General features: G+C 35.2%; 1 protein-coding gene across 1 annotated transcript in view; it reads left to right on the top strand.

Annotated features, from left to right (window-relative positions):
- Positions 1-1,143: 1,143 nt before the first annotated feature.
- The window catches only part of LOC140157386 (thyrostimulin alpha-2 subunit-like), a 167,385-nt gene continuing 144,497 nt past the window's right edge, over positions 1,144-24,031 (top strand). The window contains exon 1 of the mRNA XM_072180602.1: positions 1,144-1,562. The gene's annotated coding sequence lies outside the window, so the exon portion shown is untranslated. The remainder of the gene's footprint in view (positions 1,563-24,031) is intronic.

The raw sequence follows: 24,031 nt of genomic DNA, 5'->3' as shown, positions 1-24,031 counted from the left end.
CGAGCTGTCGATGTAATCTTCTTTATCACCCACCTGACTTTAGGCGCTTCATTTAAATATATTGAATGCTCTCCCTGATCGATTACACATCAGAATGTATTAAGGCTGCCAGGTCCACATTATCTATAGTACTCTACAATGGTAATCGCTACGTATACATGTAAGTATAAGTATAGTCCTATAAAGGTTGTTTTCACAGATTTCTATTTAATTTTATTTTACGAAGGAGATTTGCATAGAAATAATGGCATACCCAAAGGGGGCGGTGGGGTTTGGGAGGGGCAGATTCAACCCTGTGAGAAGTCTTGGGAGGGGATGAGAGAGGAAGAGAAAGAGGGGAGGAGGGGATATGGAGAATGAGAGGGGCCTACAGGAAGGGAGAAAGAGTAAATAATAGAAAGATAAGGACATATTATTGGAATGAGATGGAGAGTAAGAGAGGACAAAAAGAAAGAAAGAAAGAAAGAAAGAAAGAAAGAAAGAAAGAAAGAAAGAAAGAAAGAAAGAAAGAAAGAAAGAAAGAAAGAAAGAACGAAAGAACGAAAGAAAGAAAGAAAGAAAGAAAGAAAGAAAGAAGGGTGAAGAAGGGAAGAGAGAGAAGAAGAGCGAGGAGTGATAAAGTTAGTTTAGGCCTAGGAAAGAATAAATACAGAGAAAGCAAAGAAAGGGATGATAAATAAATGTAATAATAATTGTTATAGAAATTAAACACATAACAGCACTAAGCAGCCATTCGATGACATCAATGCCGTTATGCGTTACGTAATTAAAACGCCCAGTCAGATGTATTTCGCACCTGCCAAACACAAGTTACCCAATTTCGAAAACTGGACGTTGAATCTCATGAATATTGATTGGCAACATTTTCCAATATGTCAGCCCTCTAATCGGAAACAATAGAACAATAAACCCTACAAAGCGTTGGTTTTGTTTGCCCACACTTTGGTTTAGCTTTTTCATCGCATTCATTACCCAGATAATAATTAAAAGTATTTTATGAAAACAATCAACAGCACAATCGGAATAAATCAACACTAAAGCAAAACCTCAAACCAATTGATATTTTTCACAAACATCATCTCTTTTTCGCGATCACGTGATTTAAGTATACGCGGGAAACGGTTACACAGGCTGACATAGCAAGCAAGTAGCACACACTACACTGACTATAGCTATAGCTATTTTAAACTACAGTAACACTGTGAAAACTCAGAAAAGGTTTATACTAAAACGTTCGGCAAATGATGTGGCAGCAAGCAAGTTAACCAGTGGATGATAATTTTGTGGTGCGTGGGTTTGGACATTCCGTGTGGCAATTTCTTATCAATTCGTATATCGTCTGCTCATCGTATGTGTCTCTCTATTGTATTAAGTTATTTTTCATCTTGGCGCGCAAATTTGTCATAAAAATCACATACTCATACCTGTGATTATGATCATCAATCAGATTACTCTGAAATCTATAATTGTGAACAGTCAAAACGGCAGATTATTTCATCGCACTATATCTTCTGGATTATAATAGCTGACGATTAGCTCAAAGTGGATTTAACAGGACCGAGGTAAGCAAACTTTTAAATAATAGTAAAGTGATCTACCAAAAAAGGGTATAATTATTGTACTTAAAATTGCGCATTAATTTACGAAAACTTTGCTGCTCATGCCCGGAGTGCTTATAACATCCCGCGATCGCCACGTGCACATCCATATTTACATAGTCATACACATACATCTACCAGAACCAGGATCAGGATCAGTAGTTTAAGTATGGTATAAAGAATTATAATGCCTTGATTGATATACAAAATTAAAACTAAACAATCACTCGATCGTCATTCGAACATGACTGTAAATAAACACATGTCGATATTATAAACAACAGGTGATAGGACCCATCCAATAGGGCTAACTAATCACCATTGACCTTCATTCCTTGTACCTTTACTTATCTATCTACGGTATTAGAGAATAAGCCTAATGACAAGACTCATTACACGTATTTCAGCTGCGGAGATCACTGTCCGCGAATTAAAAGAGCACTAGGCCATGTAGCCAAGACTACTCAATTTCATGATTCAAGTTTAAGTTTATTTGTTTTTATCTCAATTCATATAAAAATGAAAAATACAAGATAAAGAATACATTACTAAGATAAACCATAAGAACATATAAATTTCGTTTCCATGGCAACAGTCACGCTATTTAAGGATTCTTCATAAAAAGTCACATTTTCACTTGCTGTTTCTTTGAATCTAAATGAAGTAGAAACTTCATATTTGGGGTGGATACTACATGACACATGGATACTTATTATCAATTCATAAAATACAAAGGTTACTTGTAGAAAATGAACCGCATTTTTTGACGATACAACAAAACATTGCCATCAGTATTCTTGTCATAGTCTCAATCTAAGTTTCAATTCCGTGTCTTAAAACTGCTTAAACCAACATCACTTCCGGGTAACGAGGATACGTCAATAGCAACCAAGTTTCACGGGAAAAGCAGTGGACCAGTTCATCTGTGATCAAGCCATCAGCCAAGATGGCGAAAGCTCAGTTCCGTGAGTAATATTTATTGGATTCGGCTAGCATAATGAACCAGTTTATACATTATTCATGCAGAACAATTCAAGGATTTGTTAAATACGTACACCACACTACTAATGTAAACAAAACACAAAAAGAAACTCCGTGTAACTTATGTAACCCACCATAAACCCAGAGGATGATTTAAGGAAGCCCCATCATGCACTGCAAACGTGTTATCACTAGAGTTTCAACTGCCACTTTACTTTTCAAATCCCATTGAATTCTGTGCAAAAGATGTTGTTTAAGAATTGTGCGTGTGTCATTATTACTTGGTCGATTTCAGAACAAAAGTGATGTATGTATAAAGGATAATTCACACCTTCTGTAGGTAACATAAAATGTGAAATCGACTAGCATTTTGAATGAGTTTTTATTGTAAATATATCAGTCCAAATTCAAATTTAACATGCCCGTCAATATGCAATGTGCGAGCAGTGGTGTCATATTCACTCACACAGCTGTGCTAACCGCAAGTCAACACAGTGGCGTGGTGGGAAGTGCTTAAATCATCCTCTGCCATAAACCTAAACCCACGTATGCTGTGGCGATTTGATTGAAACAGTTGAATGTGTGCAGCATCTTATTAGCTCTAATTTGATACCACATTTGATACCAAAACCTCTAAATTGACAAAGATTGATATGAAATTTGGTGCATTTGTAAAAGTTGCAAATTAAAAAAGAAGCATGCAAACCTGTTGAGTTGAATTGCAGAATTGACATTGCTCGAAACAACCGCTAGGTCATTAACCTTTTCGAAGTATGGCGTGCACAAGAGGACGGCAGTCTTCAATTTGGGTAAAACCCGGCGAATTCAAAAGACTTTACCCACTTCGTGCAGCGCCATCCTATTGTATCCGCCATATCTCTAAAAGGCTAATATCGATCGTATCATGCCCTAGCATTCATCAGTAAAGCATTGAAACAATTGATGCGTTTTAAATTTTCAATCGGGCATTTGGGATAGTCGACAGGGGCTATTCGCGACTATTTTGCAACTTTTTAAAATGCACCAAATTCCACATACTGGTATCAATCTTTGTCAATAAGAGCTTAAGGTAGCAAATGCTAACACGTTTCTGCACGCGACCGTTTCAATCCAATTGTCATAAATTGAAAGACTCGCGTCTGACGTCATCTGTCAATCAAACTCGAGCACGGTTTGTTTACAAGTGTCATGATGATGCCTTGCTGAGCGCGGCGGTATAAACCAGGCGCCTTATTGTTAATTTTGCACCTTCACACATACAAACCATCTCAAAAGTTACGTCTTTATATAGTAGGAAACTTTCTTTCCCGAAGGCACCATGTCAACAATGCCTAAAAAGTTGCATTTTGCCTTGTAAAAGTACGTAAGTTTTCACCATTTCCTGCTATTCCTTTTCTCCGATCGGCACCAGATAAATCGGCCTTCCTTTTACGCGCTATTAACCAATCAAGGATCGTAAATTGACAGTCACGTCAGACGCGATAAAGTCTTTTTACTTCTGTCTTTCATTATAGCAGGAGCAGGTTTAGATTTAAGACGCGTTTTGTAATACGGTGTTTCATTTTGTGTTGTGTTAATATAAATGTATCTCATTGCATTGTGAAGCTTACAGACTTCTTTTGTCATATCTAATCAAGAAAACCGGAGGTCAGACGATACTAAAAGCTTAAACACTTTAAAGGAAAGGTTTAGGACAAAGCTATCGATTACAACTATATATCGATAGCTTTGAATACCGGCAAGAACCTAGTTGTGGCAATGGGAAACTAAGAAAACGAAGCCAAAATTAAAACCATGAACTTGAAAATGTCCAATATTTAAGGCGAGTCGGCGCCTTAATTTGAACACAGATACCGTCCCACCATTAACGATTTCTGTCAACTGTATTATGTGTCATTTGTGTGAACTATAAGCAAAACATCTAGAAAGCTGCATTAAAAGTTCAAGAATTGTTTTGACTCAATTGGATGAACATGAATTGGATAAGCATGAAATGGGGTTATCTAAGTAGCAAACAAACAAACTTTTGAAAATGCACACATTTCATATACTGGTGTCAATCTTTGTCAATTAGAGCTTTTGGTAGCAAATGTGGTATCAAATTGGAGTTAACAAGATGCTCAAATTGAGCTGGTTTAGATTTAAGACGCGTTTTGTAATACGGTGTTTCATTTTATTTTGTGTTAATATAGATGTACCTCATTGCACTGTGAAGCTTACAGACTTCTTTTGTTATATCTAATCAAGAAACCGGAGGTCAGACGATACTAAAAGCTTAAACAGTTTCTTGAAGTAAAGGGTAGAGACAAAGCTATCGATTACAACTATATATCGATAGCTTTGAATACCGACAAGAACCTAGTTATGGCAATGGAAAACTAAGGAAACGTAACCAAAATTAAAACCATGAACTTGAAAACGTCCAATATTTAAGATTTAAGACGAGTTTTGTAATACGGTGTTTCACTTTATTTTGTGTTAATATAGATGTACCTCATTGCACTGTGAAGCTTACAGACTTCTTTTGTTATATCTAATCAAGAAACCGGAGGTCAGACGATACTAAAAGCTTAAACACTTTAAAAGAAAGGTTTAGGACAAAGCTATCGATAACAACTATAATTGTTATCGACAGCTGTGGCAATGGGAAACTAAGGAAACGAAACCAAAATTAAAAGCATGACTTTGAAAATGTCCAATATTTAAGGCGAGTCGGAGCCTTCAGGTCATATTTCTCCTGTTTTGTTATACTGTTTCAGTAATTCAGTTCATGTACGTTGATTTTATAGGTAATAAGTCAAGGAAGCCACTCGTCAAATTTATATTTCCACATGTATTGGAGTTATTCAGTTAGGACAAATTGTATGTCAAAACTAAAGGTTTCGCTATTTCCCCCTCCCAGTGAAAATCATGCACATGAGGGGAAAATAAAACCCATTATGAGCCTCGTGATCTCACTTATTGAAATTTTCCTATGTGTGTGGACTAAATTTGTTGAGCACAGGCACCGCTAACTCAGGCACCGCTCCGTCCCGCCATTAACGATTTCTGTCAATTATATTTTGTGTCATTAGTGAATTATAATCAAAACATATAGAAAGCTGCTTTAAAAGTTCAAGAATTGTTTTGACACAATTGGATGAAACGGCTTATTCTAAGTAGTAAGTACCAAACAGACTAATAATGTAAGTCTTAAAAAATCTTGTACAAATGACATACCATGTACATATACAATGCTGATTGCAAAGAACTCCCTTTTTCCGTGAATATCAATAACTCCCAAGAGATAATACCTCTTCACGTACCACATATCCTTCTGGATGAAATCCATAAATCTTCACCAAAGGTTTTGACCTATACTGACTTGTGGGAAGATCAATGTTGTTTGCAACTCTTCGGATTGACTCGTCAGCTTATGGTCAATCAAACTCGAGCACGGTTTGTTTACAAGTGTCATGATGATGCCTTGCTGAGCGCGGCGGTATAAACCAGGCGCCTTATTGTTAATTTTGCACCTTCACACATACAAACCATCTCAAAAGTTACGTCTTTATATAGTAGGAAACTTTCTTTCCCGAAGGCACCATGTCAACAATGCCTAAAAAGTTGCATTTTGCCTTGTAAAAGTACGTAAGTTTTCACCATTTCCTGCTATTCCTTTTCTCCGATCGGCACCAGATAAATCGGCCTTCCTTTTACGCGCTATTAACCAATCAAGGATCGTAAATTGACAGTCACGTCAGACGCGATAAAGTCTTTTTACTTCTGTCTTTCATTATAGCAGGAGCAGGTTTAGATTTAAGACGCGTTTTGTAATACGGTGTTTCATTTTGTGTTGTGTTAATATAAATGTATCTCATTGCATTGTGAAGCTTACAGACTTCTTTTGTCATATCTAATCAAGAAAACCGGAGGTCAGACGATACTAAAAGCTTAAACACTTTAAAGGAAAGGTTTAGGACAAAGCTATCGATTACAACTATATATCGATAGCTTTGAATACCGGCAAGAACCTAGTTGTGGCAATGGGAAACTAAGAAAACGAAGCCAAAATTAAAACCATGAACTTGAAAATGTCCAATATTTAAGGCGAGTCGGCGCCTTAATTTGAACACAGATACCGTCCCACCATTAACGATTTCTGTCAACTGTATTATGTGTCATTTGTGTGAACTATAAGCAAAACATCTAGAAAGCTGCATTAAAAGTTCAAGAATTGTTTTGACTCAATTGGATGAACATGAATTGGATAAGCATGAAATGGGGTTATCTAAGTAGCAAACAAACAAACTTTTGAAAATGCACACATTTCATATACTGGTGTCAATCTTTGTCAATTAGAGCTTGTGGTAGCAAATGTGGTATCAAATTGGAGTTAACAAGATGCTCAAATTGAGCTGGTTTAGATTTAAGACGCGTTTTGTAATACGGTGTTTCATTTTATTTTGTGTTAATATAGATGTACCTCATTGCACTGTGAAGCTTACAGACTTCTTTTGTTATATCTAATCAAGAAACCGGAGGTCAGACGATACTAAAAGCTTAAACAGTTTCTTGAAGTAAAGGGTAGAGACAAAGCTATCGATTACAACTATATATCGATAGCTTTGAATACCGACAAGAACCTAGTTATGGCAATGGAAAACTAAGGAAACGTAACCAAAATTAAAACCATGAACTTGAAAACGTCCAATATTTAAGATTTAAGACGAGTTTTGTAATACGGTGTTTCACTTTATTTTGTGTTAATATAGATGTACCTCATTGCACTGTGAAGCTTACAGACTTCTTTTGTTATATCTAATCAAGAAACCGGAGGTCAGACGATACTAAAAGCTTAAACACTTTAAAAGAAAGGTTTAGGATTAAAGCTATCGATAACAACTATAATTGTTATCGACAGCTGTGGCAATGGGAAACTAAGGAAACGAAACCAAAATTAAAAGCATGACTTTGAAAATGTCCAATATTTAAGGCGAGTCGGAGCCTTCAGGTCATATTTCTCCTGTTTTGTTATACTGTTTCAGTAATTCAGTTCATGTACGTTGATTTTATAGGTAATAAGTCAAGGAAGCCACTCGTCAAATTTATATTTCCACATGTATTGGAGTTATTCAGTTAGGACAAATTGTATGTCAAAACTAAAGGTTTCGCTATTTCCCCCTCCCAATGAAAATCATGCACATGAGGGGAAAATAAAACCCATTATGAGCCTCGTGATCTCACTTATTGAAATTTTCCTATGTGTGTGGACTAAATTTGTTGAGCACAGGCACCGCTAACTCAGGCACCGCTCCGTCCCGCCATTAACGATTTCTGTCAATTATATTTTGTGTCATTAGTGAATTATAATCAAAACATATAGAAAGCTGCTTTAAAAGTTCAAGAATTGTTTTGACACAATTGGATGAAACGGCTTATTCTAAGTAGTAAGTACCAAACAGACTAATAATGTAAGTCTTAAAAAATCTTGTACAAATGACATACCATGTACATATACAATGCTGATTGCAAAGAACTCCCTTTTTTTTGAATATCAATAACTCCCAAGAGATAATACCTCTTCACGTACCACATATCCTTCTGGATGAAATCCATAAATCTTCACCAAAGGTTTTGACCTATACTGACTTGTGGGAAGATCAATGTTGTTTGCAACTCTTCGGATTGACTCGTCAGCTTATGGGATAAGCACAAATACTACCTCACGGATCCGACATGAATTATTACTTGAAACGTAAGATGCACAACTATAACCGAAGAAGCAGTCTACTTAGATTATTACTTATGTTTTTTTTAAATATGCAGAGTGTCAACTTTTGTGATACTAGGCTGGCTTTTTTAAACATAATTGATAGAATATTGAACTCTTTGGGTAATGCATGAAAAAAGTCATGCCAAGTCACGGCGCGTCATTAATTTAGTACATACAAAAGTGAGAGTCCGTATTTTGTCGACGCCCGACGACACAATGTCGCTGATGAGTATTGTGTAGGCAGAAGTCGTGACAATTATTAATTAAAAAAACTTGAAAGTGATCAACAACCCCATCCAAATATTATCTCCACTTTCTATCCATCAAAAAGAGATAATGGTAACGTCGGAAATTCCATTATTTTTCTCATTGATCCTGCATACCGGCTCGAGATCCTACGAAGTCTTAAGACTGCCTGACTCGGCTGTTATTAAGGATTTTTTTCTGTACTTAAACCGTGATATCAATGGAATTGTCACAACTTCAAAGTCTTGCAATCGAAAGCCCAAGTCAAGCCTGGAATTTCGGATTGTATTAGTAGGTTAAAGAATAACTACTGATGTTGCTCAAAATATAAAACTGGATCAAAATGTATACGGTTGCATATCAAAATATACATGTTTTAACTAATTAAATAGAGCGTAGAATTATACCAAGATTGTTTTAGCACAGATTGCTGTTTTAGCACAGATTGCATGCATATTCGGGATTACCAAAGAATGTTTTAACCCAGATTCCGTTATCCGGGATCACCACAAAGTTATCTGCCAACTAATACCGGTATATCATTATAGTTTCTCCTAGAACAAATATTAAAATTTGTTGTATACCAAATGTTAGTAGTGATTTGTCACTTATTCTAGTTATTTCGAATTTTATAACTTTATCTTCGACTATCTAAAGGTCATACCATTTCCAGGTGAAAATAATAGTTAATGGTCACTATCATTAACCCACTATATTAAATTCATTAAAAATCAGAGTGGCTACCAACGCCTAGCTGGCAATCATTAGGTTAATCTCTTTAATCATAAAATGTTGTCATTATTTACCACTAACTTACTGACATACTCATATATCACAGATTCTCAGTTTTAATAACACTGTATTTTGGAATTCACACCTGCCAGTATGCCCAAGGTTGTTCTTCTTGCCCACCTTTTCTTATTTTCTGGATGCCATAAAATCAAATTAAACTCCGTATACAGGGCGTGAGTTTCTTGGGAACCAATATGCGATATTGGGCTTTCACCCGGGCTTTCACCAAACCCGGGGAGGGGCACATCACAAAATTTTGGTGGGTATGCTCCCTCGGAATTGTTAGGTGGTGGGTATAGGGGGTCTTTTGGAGCTGCGAACAAGTAAAATGTGGACTTTTGGAGCTGCGAACAGTTTAAATCAAGGGTCTTTCTTGGCTTTCTGGTTGAAAAAAACCTTTCAGAGCTGAAATTATCAAGATCAAGGGTCTTTCGGAGCTCTATTTTGGTCGAATATTGGGGGTCTTTCGCAGCTGCGAAATCCAAAAAGGAGGGTCTTTCCGGGTAGCTTAACTGTATGGTCATTTGTGTTGAGTGCCCCCCCCCCCGGCCACCAAACTAGAAACTAGAACATGGTTGTTTTCTCACCGACACTCTGAAAATCAAAAAAATGGGATCAGTTGTTTCAGTACTTTTTAGATATTCACTTATTTTTAACTTAAATGGAAAATATCACGACACCAATGTTTGTTCTAGGTTTTTTGTAGTAACAATTCGCCTGCTGTTAACACTTGCTAAAGTTAATTTCTTTCCAGTGCAGACTTTATACACCTTGCATGGTCTGGGGCGATTATTTTATAAATGAATTTAGAAGAGCAGCAACGACACCACTTGCATTACATTTCAGATGTTAAAGTGACATCATATGCAAAATTTGAGGAAAAATGAACGAGTCAGTTTTATTTTAGGGCCATTTGTCTATAACTGACCCGTGCGAATTTTCTAAAATTTTCAGAGTATGTAGTATATATAACAAGTAGTTGCCCTACCTGTTCTTCTCCAAAACAATAAAAAGTCCTATACCTCAATGATAATGAAACCTAGGTGATCATACGTAATTTTCTTCCTGTTCCATACGCCCCCTATGGATGGCCATGATCTTCAACACGGGTAGTATGAATTTCAAATATGGCTACCTGAATGGGTAACAACATTTTGAAATTTACACCTGTTTGTGGGAGATTAATTAATAATGTTTTCTATAGAGGGTATATGGATTTGCCCATTATTTACGACTTGCTAAGGCCAACTCAATCTTAAATTTGTGTTTGTTACAAACGTTTTACATATTAATCAATTCACTGAACTTGCGATTGGTTCATGATGACTTGGAAGATTATAGGATAAAACGGGTATTGCCCGACAGATCACCGTCACACACAGAGGGTGCGTTGTCAGAAAAATCTCCTTAGTAAGAGTATAATACATATTGTTAATCGACTCGACTGTATTTTGTTTTTCAATGTGGTTAGAAGTAGATGCGTGTGTGTCATTTAAACAGTACTGTTAGTTAGTCAAATGAATAAAAAACATCGCACTTAACGTAGGCTTACGAATATTTATAAGCTAATGTTTTGCGTAAAAGCGTCAAATCATTGATCACTTAACACGAAATTTAAATATTGAACATTAAACGTAAACTAAGAAATAAAATCGTTTTGATTTCAACGAACCATACAGCTTAATATATTTTACACATCAATATTGTTATTTTGAATAAATTTTGTACGAAAGAAAATCCTTATTTTTCAGTTTGTTTGTATCTGTGTAGTTTTTATGATGGTTTTGTTGTTTTAAGGTCATGAGTGAGATGGAAGGGATCATATGTTTCTAGTTTTAGCCATCTAACTAAAACATGCAATGAAATTTTTCGTAGAACCGGATACCCTTAAGGTTATTAATTATTTTAAACTGTTGTGATTTGGTAGTTCACAGCATCTTACGAATGGTAGTGAGCTTTGGCAAAAACTGCATTGCTCAATTCATAGCGAGCGTGTAGAAGAATTAAAATATCACAGATACACTTTTATAGGTGCTGCGGTTCTTGAGTTACGTTGTAAAGAGGGCTGAAACAACTACACTTTGGTAAAACGTACATAACTCATTAACAACAATAAATTAAGGATACGATACATGATTGACCAACAAGTGACTCATTTCGTAATGCGATCATGAATTTTGAAGAAAAAAAGTTTTCACAGGTTTCGTTGGGATTCGAACCAGCGATTCGAAACTTCCTTTGATTACGCGTCTAGAGCTTTACCGCTCGTCCACGGTGGCAGTTGAGTGGAGGAGTGTAATGATAAATGATAAATCTCACAATGCCATCTTTAGCCTTTTGTTTACTAAAAAAAGACGCGTTTTGTAAAGATAGATTAGCCGTTTTATGCATAAAGAGCACGAACGTTTGGGAAAGGTTTCAAACAAATAATAAAGACACTGATGTGATGATGAAATTGCGTAAGTCTGGAAATATCTGCGTCGCAATGTTTTGTTTTGGTTTTAGGAATTTGACCTTAAAATTTACGACTTCATGACATTATCATTCAAAATCAACAAAAGATATTTCAACAGTATATGGCCTCATTCTTTCGCTAGAATGTTTTGTACGTGTATGTGAAATAGCTTCAACAATGGTTCGCTGCATAATGGTAAAAACTGCCTTGACCTAAAAAAGGGCGAGAGGTACCATATTTACGGATTCAGGCTAAATTGTAAATTGATATAAAACGTTTGTTTTTTGATCGATTACAAAAATTAATTTTTGTCATATAAAGAAATTGTGTCTGGCGTGAATTACACTACAGTTTTTTATTCTTAGAGCTCTTTGACGTCTTCAAATAATTGTTTTTAATGATAGAGTGAATCCCCTGGCCCTCTATAATTACGCACAAAAGATCGAGTCCCCTTAAGCAAGTTTGCAAAGTATATGATTTGTAGAATGAACTTTTGCAAAACATCAAGGCGTTAATTTTCAATAATATATTGATATAGATAATGAAAATCGATTTTTAGGTTGCTTCGACCAACAATACCTCGTCTACCCTTAAAGCGGGTGGTTGGAGAGCATGACCAAGGGATGTTTGCAATCAATATTGAGACAAATAATATGAAATGAGTCAAGGAAGTTTATTTATTTCCATTGGTCTTGCGGTTCTCGAGTTAAGGACAATAATATCACCATAAAATCATTGCACAATGGATGGTAACGGGACACCTCTTATAAAAGCCTTGGTATTTCCTTTATACAATTCATCCCGTTAACGTTTAGTGTTAGCTGTATTTGTTGTGATATTTGAGTGCTAGGTCATGTCGTCTTACGTTTACTCGGTTCTACAAAAAAAGTATAGTAGTTGACAACAAATATATTTAACAGCATGCATAATACTAAAAGAATACATGATTATTAGAGCATACTAATTTTTCCATGATTAATTTGGTTAATTTCTGCTACACCTAATGCTTACGATGGTATGATTATAAACTCCAAAATGATAAAGATATAATAAGAAAAGAAACATAACTTCATTTCAAAATATTAATATTGTAGATCTTAACCGATATAATTAACGTACGTATTGTATTTTATAGTTTTTGTTCGATACTTTAGCCATGTATTAGCCACATTGTTACTTTTCATTGTATTAGCCACATTGTTACTTTTCATTATTAGCCACATTGTTACTTCGTAATGAATTTTAGTGTTGTTTTGCTCAAATATGTAAAATGTTATATGAATTTCCTTCTACTTCTGTTAAGTGACTACCCACAGTCTACAAGCGAATACCTATAGGACTAGAGGTTTTAGTGCGTAATTAGACTGAAAATATATGAGGTCAAGTTGGTGCACGAATCTGACATACAGTACATCTTAATAGACGAAACTGTGATTTTATTACTGAAGAATGCTTCCCTTTGTTTGATAGATAAATTAAGAAAAAACTTCAGTCCCATAAATTTGTTTTACCAAACTTGATAATAATGAAGAGTTCTGGTCTTTGTCTGACAGATACAAATACGAAAAACCTTTACCATAAATTTGTTCTGGAATCGCTTTAAATTCATGCGTTTCCCATCTGCGCTATTTATCTTATTATTTTATTCAGTATTGCAAAGAACTGTAATTTAAAAGGTTTGTCTTCAATAAAGCAATTGAAGCTTTTCCATTTATCATCTGAACATTATGTTAGAGTTATTAATGAAAATAGAAGCATATTTATTTTAGCCCACTTGTGGATTGAACTAAATTTTCTTCGGCCAAGTCGTAAAACATTTTACGGTTAAAATATCATGACAGACGTGTGTGAGAATAAACAAACAACTTTAATGGTAAACTTGTACCTAATAATTATTAGGACACATGTGTGAAGCGTAATTTTGGAGACAGCTTTACATACTGTGTCAATCCGCCCGCAATGTGTAAATGGCACGTCTGAAAGTTAATCATTATCATGATAAAAAGCATAAAAATCATGAATAAATAAGCTTTATGTGAGTCGGCATATTTAAAGTGATGTCTTCTACTTAAGGAATGGGGTATGAACGTTTGGACAGTATTTATTGTGGGACATTAGAGCACATCAGACATATCGAATTGCATTCTGAATACGAAGAATGTCCTTCTGGTGTCAAATAATTTTAATTTTTTGAAATTCGCAATGTAATACACATTTTATGGCAAATGATTAAAAATTGATATTTTTGATATTTAACAGTACTGATGATTTATACTTAAAAGTGTATGTACGTTGGATGAAAAGCCGACGATCAATTGAAATTTTGACATTTCGTATTGAAGAAATGGATTTTTTCCCAAAACACCAAATAAAATCCATATCTTCAATATGAAAGGTCAAAATTTTCAATTGATCGTCGGCTTTTCCTCCCAGCTACATACACTTTAAGAATATATCATTAGATTTATAAAATTTACTTCGAGGACTGTTATATATCAAAATGTGAAAAATATCCAATTTTAATAATTTGTCATAACATTTGTATTATATCGTGAATTTCAAAAATGAAAATTATTTGATATCAGAAAGACATTCTTCGTATTCAGAATGCAATTCGATATGTCTGATGTGCTCTCATGTCCCACAAAAATACTGTTGAAACGCTTAAAACGCTCATTCCAGATCCCTTAAGGTATTATATTTTACACTTGTAGTTACTCGCGGGTCGTAGGGGAGCAGCACCTAGCCGTGTTTGCAATCAAGTATTGAAATAAATAAAGCAGACACACAAGCGGTATGGTATGGTTTATTATACAAGCGATCCCAAGGCCTTAAGGTAATTTCCGCTTCAAATGCACAATATTTCTCGGGACGGGGAAAACACCCAAAAAATTTGGTCTTAACTCAAGAAATGCAAGACGCGATCGATTATTGGTTTCCTCGACCCATTTCCTATAGGATCAATGTATTAACATTAAGAAGTACACTGCAGGGTTTTTGTTAGATGGCTAAAACTGGATGCCCCTTTCCATCTCACTCGCCTTTAAATAAAGCAACGTTTGTATTGAAACACTCCTGGTTATGTCCCAACACGGTTGTAAATGTATAATGCATGTGGTAACAAGGACAATCTGCCACACTAAATCCCACTAGACTGTCGGAATCACGATTCGATATTGTAAAACGCTACTTTATTTGTGTACATGAAACGCGTCGTCCTTTTTCCCGTTGGGTTTCCACAATATTGTCACAGCAAATAGCCTGGTCATAGTCAGTTTCTTTCTTGGTCCCTAAGGCCCAATGAATACTGTATCTTTAATGCACAGTTTACACGGAGACTCTATTGCTGGAAATGTATTTCCAGCAAGGGAAAGTCCCCGTGTATATTGGTAATTTTGCCTGGCAATGCTCCTGGACCTCTGACCTTTCATAGTTTCCTCAAAATAGAACCGGGGCTATTTTTTCAGGACAGTATACACTCTCCAGAGAGTTTTCTCTGGTATGTTGATGACATATGCACACTTTTGTTGTCCTCCTCAAAGTTTAAGTCCATTTCCAGCACATTTACCTGGTTTATGGTTTTATAGGTCACATAGCTGCCCCAGATATAGTTGATTGAGGTCATAATTTCTGGACTCTATGTCCCCATGTAAATTGCATCGCCAGGTCAAGTAATCCATCAAAATAAAATTTATGGTTATTATGTAGGCAAGGGTAAAGTCCCCATGTAAATAGCGCTTAAGAAAGCAAATACCGTATTGCTGACAAACTATACAGGTGAATGCTCGGTACCAGAAGGTGGTTGTGGTGATAAGAGGTTACGTTTTGAAGTTTTGCGTGCACTGGTGTTATAAAGGTGTTATGGTCATGTACACTAATTATTGATTACCCTTTGGATCGGTATTAAATTAAGGACCTTTGTCATATTATTTGTTCGACTTTTCAAACATCATTCCATGACCTGAGTATCATACATCAAAAGATAAAATAAAAATATAGTTTGTGTTGGCCAAGTTGAAAATACTCTTTGTGTCAACTATTGGTGTCATTTGTTTAAGTAGAAGCATTAAGTGCAAGGTTTGGTGTCATACAGGGTTCACAATAAGCCCCCCGCCCAAGATATTTTGGTATAATTCAACAACTACTGGATCAATTATCTTGTTTTAATTATTTATTATGCATAAAGTGAGCGGGTTTTTGTTGCTTTCTTTTATCATCGTCACTTAGAAATACATCGATTTTGGTGGAAAAGCGAAATAATCAAAAAGCAATGTTTCTGTTTTGTGTTAAGTTCATGATTTAGGTTTCACACATTCCAAACGTGTTTTAGGTTCAGTGGGTGATTAAGACATTTATGAAATTTTATGCACAAACAAAAGTTGCACTTTTCTACAAAGTCTTCACGTGACTTGGCATATAGATTTTCAATGATGAATTCAGATTGCAAAGAACGTCTCTTTTTTTGTGAATATCAAAAGCGGCCCTAATTATACTTTTCCACATCCAACATATTCTTCTGGATAAAACCCATAAGTCTTCACCATCGGTTCTGGACGTTGACCTCTACTTACTTGAGGACAGATCAAAGTTATAAGCAACTCTTCGGATTGACTCGTCAGCTTATGGGATAAATACAAATGCTACCTCACAGATCCGTCATGAATTATTACTTGAAACGCATGATGCTTTTGTCAATATAATTGATAGAATAATGAACTCTTTGAGTAATGAATAAAGTCATCATGCCAACTCACAGTTTTTCATTTATTTAATACTAGTAAAAGGTGTTCAGATATCGTTGATATCCAGCGCTGCTAATGAGTATTTGGAAGGCAGAAGTCTTGACAGCTATTGATTTTAAAATAACGGAAGTGATCAACAGCCTCGTCCCAACATTGATGCCATCAAAATGCGATTCTATTATTTTTCTCATTGATCCTGTCAACTATAAGGGCTTAAATATGTTCTGTGTGGATTTTGTAAGCCAAAATGTATACTGGTAGAGATCCCCACGGTTGGGAGTGGAGGTTAAGGTCCCGGGTTAAGGTAATGCAGGTAAGAAAGAAACAGCGTGTGATATACAATTCGACCTTCCTAATTTCCAAAATGCCTTTTTTATAATGTTCCCAAGTTTTGTTTAGTTCCACATTATATGCCATACGTAACCATAAGCTGCATAGAAATAATATATTTAGACATATACTTGCAGGTATTAATTCACCTTTTAAGTGTTAGCTCTTTAGCTCTTAAGACTGACAGACTCTTTCTGTTTACATTTTTCGTACTTTACCCGCCATATCAATGGAAGTGACAAAACGTGCATTCGTTCAACTTCAATGTATTGTGAAGGCATGCCAACACAAGCTTTGAATTTAAGATTGCATTGGTAGGTTAAAGAACTATTTACTCAAAATATGTGCCTTAAAAATGAAACAAAACGTGTAAGGCTGTTTACATAATTTCAACAGCGTTGAACTTTTAAGGGGTACTGATGCATTGCTTAAAGTCATTCATAAAATACTGAAAGATTTATACCATTAATTGTCGTTGTAAGAACATGCCTTTTAATTAATCATGTTATACGCACTTTATATAGTGATTTATCACCTCGTCAGTATTTAAGGGTGAATTTTATAACTTCCTCGCCTATCTAGATCATACCCGTTTCTATGTGGAAAAGTGTTTAATGGTCACTATTAACCCACCATTATTAAATTCATTAGTTGGCTCAAAATATCTTTAATCATAAAATGTTGTCAATATTTACCAGTATGAAGTTTCAAATAATTATGCTTACTGACATACCCATATATCACAGATTCTCACTTTAATAACACCCTATTTTGAAATTCACACCTGCCAGTATACCCAAGGTTGTTGACATTAAATGCGTCTTCCGGGTGTGGTGGGTGTTATTTTATGGGGGGTGAGCAAGCACAGTATTGGGTTATTACTATTACTATATCTAATAAAAATTTATTAGGTAACCCAAACATCTTATTGGTTAATAACGCCAGCGTCCGAGTACTGTATTTTTTTTATTAGTAATAGTAATATAAACTTCTGCATCCCAATCACCACACAGTGTCTCAACCCGCGCGTCACTATTCCTTTAAACGTAGCATTATGCCACACAACGACGATTCTGCAGATGCGTTTTTCTTGCAAATTGTTACGAACGTTTAACATTTTAATCAATTCTTTGAACTCGCGATTGGTACATGATGACTTAGAAGATCAAAGGATACAACGGGTATTGCCCGACAGATGACTGTAAAATTACACACAAAGGGTGTGTTGTCAGAAAAATATTGTTAGCAGAATAAAATACATAGTTGTTAATCGACTCGACTGCATTTTGTTTTTCAATGTGGTTGGATTTAGATGCGTGTGTGTCATTTAAACTGTTAGATTGTTAGTTAGTCAAATCAATAAAAACATCGCACTTAACGTAAGCTTACGAATATTTATAAGCTAATGTTTTCCGTAAAAGAGTCAAATCCTTGAACACTTAACACGAAATTAAATATTGAAATCAAGTTTAAACTAAAATATAAAATCATTTTGAATTTCAACTAACCATATAGCTTAATGTATTTAACACATCAATATTCTTATTTTGAATTAACTTATTTTTCAGTGTGTTTGCAGCTATGTACTTTTTTAAAAACTTTTTTTAGTTTAGCTGTTGGAAGGTTTTGTTGTTTTAAGGTGAGTGAGTTGGCGGTTCTTTGATGTATATAGAATTGGCTTCATTATTAACTAAATGCAAACTATAGATGGCGCTATTTATCCTAAATCATGTTTTTTATTTGCAAGGGGTAGGTGATTAATACTGTTATTAAAACTACTTGAATAGGTGGAACAAGCAACAAGGAAATTTTATCACCATTATAAAACCCATACTATATATCTTGTTTACCAGCTTAATTTGTCTCAATATTTGAGTGCAAACACCATCTAGGTCATGTTCTCCTCCGACCCATCTCAAGGTCATCCGGTTCTACAAAAGAGTACATTAGTTGACAACAAGTATATTTAATGACATGCGTATGCTGAAAGAATATACAGATTACAGGATGTTCCTACGAATGTGGTGATACATGTATTTTAAAACGTGTTTTAAATCATTATTCGTTATTTACATAAAGGCCCCATCAATTAGCTATAATTTGTATTTATCCAGAACTCATTTGATAAAACTAATTTGAAGATATGATCTCGGATGTAAAAATGGTGCAGAATGAATTTTGCAATTTTGCGTTGACTGCAAATGATCTCCTCTACTTGTGTCATAGTTGTTTGTGTGTATTGTATACCTCGACTGCTTACGTTAGACCCACTTTTAACCACCGAATCCCATGCCGTCACATTCCCTGGCTTTTTTGTACAAGTTGGGTTGCGTGACAGTCGGGATTTGTGTTTATTTGTTGTCTTGTTTAATTGTAACACTTTGGGTTGGTAAACTGTTCTTTCTTTCTCATACATTGTTAACCGATACAATCAAGGTATTAATTGTATTTTGAAGTTGTTGTTTTTTGTTCTAAAGGATATGTTTCGTTGTTACTGCATAATGTGATGCATTTTAGTATTTTAAATATTATTTAGCTGTTTAAAATAAATTAGCTTTCCTATCTGATTTTCTCATTTGTTTACCTTATTATTTTATTCAGTTTTTGTATGCGCATCTTAGAATTATTAATGACAATAGAAGCATATTATTTAAGGCCACCTGTGGATTGAACTAAAAACATCGGCCAAGTCCGTAATAATTTTACGGTTAAAATATCAGGACAGACGTGCGTGAGAATAAACAAACAACTTGAACAGTCAACTTGTACCTCAATAATTATTAGGACACATTATGTGAAGTCTAATTTTCGAGACACCTTTGCATACTGTGCCACGCAATCCGCCCGCAGATGTGTGAACAGCACGTCTGAAAGTCAATTATTATCCTAACAAAAAGCATTGTTCTGAAGAAATAGACTTTGTGCAAGTCAGCATACGTAACATGTCTTGACGTCTTCTGTTATTAAGAACATATGACTGCGGTATTTTGTAGTTGTTGGTATTAAGAATCGTTTGTTTTGAAGCACTCCTGATTACATCAAATGTTGTAACGAGGGAAATAAATCCAACAAAACTGTCGGGATCACGATTCGATAATCGTAGATGTAAAACTCTACTTTATTTATTTGTGTACTTGAAACATGTCGCGTTTTTTCTCGTTAGGTTTACTCAACATTGTCATGGAAGCAGGGAACTTAGTCAGTTTCCTTTTTGGTCCCCAAAGCGCAATGAATGATGTATCTATAACAAAGCAAATACAGTATTGCTGACAAACTATTGAGGAGAATGCTCGGTTCCGGTGCTCGGTTCAAAAGGTGGTTGTGGTGAAAAGACGCGACGTATTATGGTCAAACTAATTGTTGTTACTTTATCAACCGTTGTCAAATCAAAAACCTTTGTCATATTATTGGACGGAAAGGCTTTTTAATTACCAGAATATCTTACTTCGAAAGATGAACTTAAAGAGTTTGTGTTTAGTCAAGTTAATTCAATCGGTATGAGCCTCCGGTGCATTGGTGTTTAGTGATGTGACTTCGAGCACTTTTAGTACAGTCCCTTTTGTTTTCTTGTTTAAGTTGGCTGTACGAAATTCGGGGAACTGATCCTGGCTTCGATGGTTATATGTAGGCTGATTAGGTTTTTAAAGCGTATCTTGGGCCACAGTGCTTAGCGAAGTACTGTTATTACAGTAAAAAGTACCATTTGACGATGCTCTTAAAATATATAATTAATGCTTAGAGTGCGTGTCTCGCGTTTTCATTAACAACTTTAAGGTATGGTGTCACTTGCAATGCAAAATCTATCAATTATATACGATGATGCTTTACTCTGACTTTCCGTTTTAATCGCTATAACATATATTAACCTTTAAACGGATTATAATGGTTCCAAATTATAACAAACCTTAACCTACACATTTTGAACTTTTGACAAGCATGTGGTTCTGTGTCCATTTAGATACATGATTCAAAATTAACAGTCGGAAAATGGTTACATTTCTTCTACGTATGGGGCTATTCCAGTTAAATCCATACACATGACCTGAGTCTCCCACATAGGATGTGTAGATTTCAAATGGAGTCTCCTGTTCTGGTAACCCCATTTTAAATTCGCACTCCCTGTGTGGAGGATTAAGGTCATGTCATCCATAGGGGTGTATGAATTTTAACTGGACGAGCGCATTGTTAACTATATTCTACCGTAACGAAAAGAAACAACTGACGTATTGATTATTTTGAGATAATGAGCATATAACAGCGAAAGTTTAGGTATCCTAAATGTAATATCACCAACATAATTATGTGATGCGATCAAGCAAAATCAGTCGGAACTCGGAAAATATTAAATGTTCACTTTATTATAGGATAGTAAAAAACATTTACAAAGCTGAATTTTGCAGAAAATCCCATTGAAATTGAACAACCAGTTCTAAAGATATGAGCAATTAAAGAGTTTTCAAAACAAGAGAAAACAAAAGGAAACGTTTCCTTTGTTTTGGCTATATCTCAAAATTTCCGAGTTCTGACTGATTTTACTCTATCGCATCACATATAGTTACTCAATGTCATGCTAGAGAGCGCTCGAGCAGAATTAGACTTTTGAATTAGAATAGATAAGTCGTTAAGGCTTGGAAGAGATGAATTCAATTGACCTTTTAAACTTGGGTCTGCCAGCGTTTCCACGCATCGACACTCAATCATCATATCAATATTGAATATTCAATTTTGATAGCATTGTATCAATAGAGTAAAATAGAGAGACGTAAACTGGAAAAATTGGATTGACTTTTTCCATTGAATTATTGTGCAACTAACGATCACGCGTCGCAGATCTTTTTATCTGTCAATTTACAATAAGAAATGCAGATTCTTAGGTTGTCACGATATCCTCCCTTCCGCATATCTAATTTAACAACAACGAAAGCATTTCATTTCCTTGCATATTTCGTCAAAGTGATATCAGTGTTTTTAGTTGCTATTTTCCTCCACTGTTTCCCAGGCAAAAAAAAACCCAGTTGTTCAAATAACAAAGGTAGCATGCTAACGTATAGGTGCAATTAAAATCGTACATGAGAAAGTTATCAGGTGAATACAAGTACAAAGAGAAACGGTGGCTATGTGCCCAGCATCCCAGACTCGCTAAAGCATCTAAAAACAAAAAGATGAGATCATCTCATGTTCAAACCGAAGCGATGGACACACATCACCTGCTACCTGCATAACAATAATTAAATATTATTCGATATATTTAACATTATTTAATCCTAGTACTACGAATGGGGGGAGCAGGGCTGTCGTCATAAAAAAAAAAACCTCGTGCGCGTTATGCCCAACGACTTAAGCTAATCGTAGATACATCCTTTGCGCTCATTTTGGTGATTAAGATGCTATTCTCTTCAAAGTGCATTGAAAATACCACATTAATTTCTCAATATTTTTATTGCTTCCATAAGTATATTTTTCTAGTGTATAATGGTTTTCCAATTCGTTCTTGAAAATATGGATCAAAGGATTGTTTTCTTTCAATTAAATTTTATGCATGTGAAATCTGCACAGAAGTAGAATCGAATCCAATATAGCATCCTTACGGCCGATTAATATTTATGTGTCATCTTTGTCCTCGATCCACTTTTTCACATCATCCCAAAACCTGATGACAATTGTAAAATATATGGATCAAAGTTTTACTTTCATTCAGACAAAAAGTACATAAACTGGCATCTTTTTTTTCAGTTTCAAATAAATTTGTACTCCGGATTCTGTGAATTGTTCTACACAGAAATAATATGAGTTTAGTACTTATTTTACATTTCAAAGGGAGCATTAATGATAATATAATTAAAGACCGAAATAAAAAGACTAGTTTGCTTATGACGTTTTGTCAACCAGACCAAAAAAGCTGTACTGCGCTGGTAAACAGCCCTGACGTCAGACGCAAACTAGTCTTTTTAATTCGGTCTTCAATTATAGACCATCTTGCATTTATATTTGTGACCTGCCACAACGAAATAAGTATAAACTCGCAAGTTGATAGTTTCGGAACATCCAGGCTGACTGAGTTGATGACTTTGTTTGCCGCCACCTGTTCAAGTCAGAAGTATGTCTGTATGTCCTTTGTGAATTGGGACACAGTGAGCCATTCACGAAGGAAACAAAGACCACCAACGCAGTAGCCAGGGCGTTTCGAAACTACCAAATTGTGACTTTACGCTCATTTCGTGGGGACAGGTCACATTTACGAACAAAACTGGTTTTCTTTAAACATTCTTCTGGAACTCCTTTTATTTTTGAAAGTTAATTTGAACAGTCAGGTAAATAAAGGCTTTTGTCATAGACTTTTGGGAATGACTATTTGATTGCTAAAAGTGATGTTTTGAGAAGCCGTATTTCTTTGTTATTTTTAGATAAACAATTAGGAGATCAAGTAAATATTTGAATATTGTTAGCATTTCAACATAAGGATTGAATTACATTATGAGTATCCTCAAATTAAACCTTATGTAAGTGTTATTAATTTTCCTTCCCCGGCGTTCATTCGCCTGCCTGCACATGTGAACTTGACTTACGTAACTCCCAAAATTGCAAGCTTACATAACTATATCAAACTGACAAAGTGTTTGGTTTAAAACAGATGGTGAAATCACATCTTGGCCACAAGACCTCCAGACATTTTGTCTTTCATGATGGTTGTTATTGATAACTTTGTATCTAATCTTTGTTTTGTAGTTTAGACACAACTTTAGAAATTTAGGAAAATTAATGTAAACCATACACCCGTAACCGATTTATGAAGATATAATTATTTGCTATTAGGGTCAAATATTATGATGTTGTTATTACTAACAAAACTGTAAAATATCAGTCCAAGAGCATACTATGTTCTCAAATGTTACACCACTTTTATATCATGAATTCAAAAAGTTTGTCTCCAATAAAACAATTCAAGCTTTTCCAATATGCTGTTAGAGTTATTAATGTAAATAGAAGAACATTTGCTTTAGCACACTTAAGATTTGCAGTCAGAAGAATTTTGGGGCAAGTCGGTAAACTATTTCACGGTTAAATATGCGGAAAGACGTGCGTATGAGAATAGACAAGCTGGATACTTTAATCCATACCGCAACCAATAATG

The sequence above is a fragment of the Amphiura filiformis genome, chromosome 1 (genome assembly GCF_039555335.1).
Source record: "Amphiura filiformis chromosome 1, Afil_fr2py, whole genome shotgun sequence".
NCBI classification, from domain to species: domain Eukaryota; kingdom Metazoa; phylum Echinodermata; class Ophiuroidea; order Amphilepidida; family Amphiuridae; genus Amphiura; species Amphiura filiformis.
The sequence above is the reverse complement of the archived record's forward strand: the minus strand, read 5'-3'. Positions and strand labels throughout refer to the sequence as shown.